This window comes from Odocoileus virginianus, chromosome 26 (assembly GCF_023699985.2).
Source record: "Odocoileus virginianus isolate 20LAN1187 ecotype Illinois chromosome 26, Ovbor_1.2, whole genome shotgun sequence".
NCBI lineage: Eukaryota > Metazoa > Chordata > Mammalia > Artiodactyla > Cervidae > Odocoileus > Odocoileus virginianus.
In genome coordinates, this window is record NC_069699.1 from 33,069,443 (window position 1) to 33,073,598 (window position 4,156).

General features: G+C 47.6%; 1 long non-coding RNA gene across 1 annotated transcript; it reads left to right on the forward strand.

Annotated features, from left to right (window-relative positions):
• The first annotated feature begins 1,013 nt into the window (after positions 1-1,013).
• On the forward strand, positions 1,014-1,794 carry LOC110143966 (uncharacterized). The gene is made up of 2 exons (XR_002315763.2): positions 1,014-1,142; positions 1,504-1,794. It is a non-coding gene; the product is annotated as an uncharacterized lncRNA (long non-coding RNA).
• The last annotated feature ends 2,362 nt before the right edge of the window (positions 1,795-4,156 follow it).

Here is a 4,156-nt window from a genome sequence, read left to right on the forward strand (position 1 = left end):
GACTCACTGGAAAAGATCCTGATGCTGGGAAAGATTGAAGGCAGGAGGAGAAGGGGGTGACAGAGGATGAGGTAGTTGAATGGCATCACTGACTCAATGGACATGACTTTGAGCAACTTCTGGGAGCTGGTGATGGACAGGGAAGCCTGGCGTGCTGCAGTCCATGGGTTCACAAAGAGTCTGACATGACTGAGCAACTGAACTGAAGAAATGAGGTACATTGTAATAATATATGGTAATAGTACATGCTTGTGTAGTGTTTCTATCAGTCAGAGTGCTCCAGTGAAACAGAACCCATAGGAGTCAGACAATCAATAACTGTTTTTTCGTATTGGAAAGAGGGAGAGGGAGAAGGACTGGGGAGAGAAAAGCCTGCCTGTCAAAGGAGGACTGTTAGTGGACCTGCTCAGCTATTGGTTGGTGCTACAGTGGGCCCCTGCCCCAAGTGAGCAACTGTCAGAGGAGGACCGTTAGTGGATGTGCTCAGCTATTGGTTGGTGCTGCAGTGGGCCCCTGCCCCAAGTGAGCAACTGTCAGAGGAGGACCGTTAGTGGACGTGCTCAGCTATTGGTTGGTGCTGCAGTGGGCCCCTGCCCCAAGTGAGCAACTGTCAGAGGAGGACCGTTAGTGGACGTGCTCAGCTATTGGTTGGTGCTGCAGTGGGCCCCTCTCCCAAGTGAGCAACTGTCAGAGGAGGACCGTTAGTGGACCTGCTCAGCTATTGGTTGGTGCTGCAGTGGGCCCCTGCCCCAAGTGAGCAACTGTCAGAGGAGGACCGTTAGTGGATCTGCTCAGCTATTGGTTGGTGCTGCAGTGGGCCCCTGCCCCAAGTGAGCAACTGTCAGAGGAGGACCGTTAGTGGATCTGCTCAGCTATTGGTTGGTGCTGCAGTGGGCCCCTGCCCCAAGTGAGCAACTGTCAGAGGAGGACCGTTAGTGGACCTGCTCAGCTATTGGTTGGTGCTGCAGTGGGCCCCTGCCCCAAGTGAGCAACTGTCAGAGGAGGACCGTTAGTGGATCTGCTCAGCTATTGGTTGGTGCTGCAGTGGGCCCCTCCCCCAAGTGACCAGCTATCAGAAGGCGACCCTTAGTGGCTATTCAGCCAACAGTCAGTGGAGTGGTGGTCCTCAGGCGGAGAGCGAGGTAAGAGTTGGATCCTGGCTTTCTCCTCAGGGCTCTTCAGCTCCCTCAGCCGTGCCAGTAGGTGAGCTGGGGGCCCCAGGGAATAGGCTGGAACCTGCAGGGCTCCAGAGCCCTCGCCATGTCTGCTCACTGGCCAGTTTCAGGTCTTGAAGTGGCAGTGAACCTCTCCCCCATCCCCACCTTGGCAACCTAATGACAGCAGCCATCTGTGTATAATGCGGTCTGAGGGACCTGCCCCTTCTGTGTGTGTGGCCTGAGGAGCCTGAGGGCCAGCTGCCTCTTGAATGCCTGGCTCCCTCAGCAATGACAGCTGGGTGGAGGTGACCCTGAGGAGCTGCCACTGAGACCTGCCTCCTCTCAGTCAGGACCTGGACCTCAGAGGGTGAAAGCTGTTCCTGGGGACCTTGCCCTTTCTTGTCAGAATAGAGAGTAACAATCTGTTTGGTGGAGATTTATTCGAACCTCATTACCTGACCATGACCTGACCTGAAGAACAAGACCTCTGACACCAAGACGTTTGCAACAACTCACCATGCCCCTCCCTCACCTTTCCTAGGAAAGGGCTTTGCTGAAAGCTTACAAGGAGTGTGAGGTCTCAAAGGCATGAAACACCCATCTCCTTCCGCAGCTCTCAATAAAACTTTCTTCCAGACTCTGATGTTTTGGTATAGTTTGGCCTCACTGTCCATTGGGCACATGGACTTCTGTTTCCAAAACAATTAGTTAAGGGAATAAGAGAGGGAAGAGAAAGTTACTTGCTTAATACACACAGATTCACATTTGTAACAAAATGAGAAAACACTGATGACATCAACCTGTTTCTGAAACCGATCTCATGATCTTTGCTGGTGTTTATAACTACTTTCCTCTACTACCTGTTCTTTGTCCTCACCTCTGGACAAAGAACAGGTACTTCTCTGTCCTCACCTTTACCTGGTGATCTGACCCAAACCTTCATTCCTGAAGATTCTTGGCCCTAAGTAGCCCCACTTCAATTAAGTTGTTGTGATTTTCTATTGATTTTAACCACAAAGCAAAGAGTACATACCAAGAGACACCCTAAGAACCCTTCTGTATTTCAGATGTACTCTTCTTTACCTCCAGTGGGAGTAGTCATCCAGTTTCCCCTTGATAATCAGAATCAGTCACTCTAGCCAGTGTGATAACTCTCTTCTTTGCCTGCTAATTCAGAATCATGAGGAGTGCAAAGTGGTTGGGTGGCAATCTTAACTTCCTGTTCAATGGAATCACTGTCATGGCTTCTGGTAAAGGATTCCTTTGGAACTAAGATCTATAGATTTGCAGAAGAAAGCTTCCAGGAGTAAGAAGCAAAATTTGTTAGTGGATCATTAGAGCTATTTACTAGTGAAGTCACTTTTGATTCCTGGATCCATCAATTTCTTGACTGTGGGAGAAATGTTGGCTATGGGGCACTGAATCAGAGCATATATAGCTTCTTGGAGAATCTTGCCCCTGCCCTGCAGGGATTGCCACTTAAATGACACTGTGAATGAGACATCAGATCATTCCACCAGTCTATCAAGCCACCCACTTCAGGATGGTGGGGAACATGGCAGGACAAGTAAATTTCACAAGTGTGGATCCATAGCCAGTTCATTCGCTGTGAAGCAAGTTCCTTGGTCAGAGCAATGCTGTGTGGAATGGCATGAATGTGGATGAGGCATTCTGTAAGTCCACCAACGGTGGTTTTGGCAGAATTTTTGACTGCTGGGAAGGCGAATTCATATTTAGATTAAGTGTCTGTTCCAGTAAGAGCAAAATGCTGCCCCTTCCGTGATGGAAGTGGTCCAGTGTAATCAACATGCACCCAGGGAATGGTGCCATATTGGGAACTCAGTTTTGGTCTCTGCTGCTGGGAGAAGTCAAGGTCACAAAGCTAGAAAGGGAATGTGGCTCCAGAGTCTGTGTCATAACTCTGCTCTCTATCTAGCCTGTCATAGTGAGAAAGGTCCCCATAGTGAGCACAAGATGAAGTAGTTTTCAGGAAAACCCTGGTATTGAGCATGACGTACTAAAGTAAGCCTCTGGAGACCTGACTGATTATAAGTCAGCTAGTAAGTTGACATGAGTAACCCCCTTTCTTCTGTGTGTTTTCTATAAAATCACAGTGTTAAATTACAGATCTTCAAATGGTGTTAATGATGTTTGGTCACTCAAAGTTTTGGCAGTGAGAAATCTCAGAGAGGCAGAGAGGTTGAAGAGGTGGGTTTCTGGGTGTCTTCCCACTACCAGCTCCACATCAAGCAGAGAAGCTCAGCTTTCATCTAGTTTCATCTATGGGAGGTTGAAAACCCTAGGACCAGAAGGTCAGGTGTCTTCTGTCTTCAGTGTTATAGATGAATAAGATTGAGCTTCAGTCAAAATGTATTATATACTCAGTTTCTCTACTTAGGAGCTCTAAACCCCAAAACTGTTTTCAGTTATCACTTAGCGGCTTAACACAGCCATGTATTTTTTCTTACAACTCTGTCAGTGGGCTGCATGGTCTTTTGCTCCACATGGTGTTGGCTGGGAGACCTCATGAAGTTTCATTCACCTGGTGACTGGGCTGGGCTGTAAGACTTCACCATCTTGTCTCACATGTTGGAGGTTTCAATGCTGGCTAACATTGGGAAGCCCTTGTTCTTCACCTTGTGTCCTCTCTTCCTCTAGGACTTTCCTTGAGGCCTCTGTCACAGCAGGCTAGGCCAGACCTGTGTACCAAGATAGCCTCTTTGATGACCATTTCTGCTACGTTTGTTTGGTTGGTGCAAGTTACAAGGCATTTCCACATTCAGAGAGAAGAGAAATAGACTCCCATCTCTTGATGGGAGGAACGGTGTGTGTGTACAGGGAAGGAAGTATTGTAATTGACTTGTCTTTTGATTCACTGATTTTCTTTACTTTCAAACCCTTTATACTTCTATATATTATAGGCCTAGCAATATAATTATGTATGTATTTTTGGTACAGTTGCCTTTTAAATTAGTTAAGAAAAGAAAGTAAAAGAAACA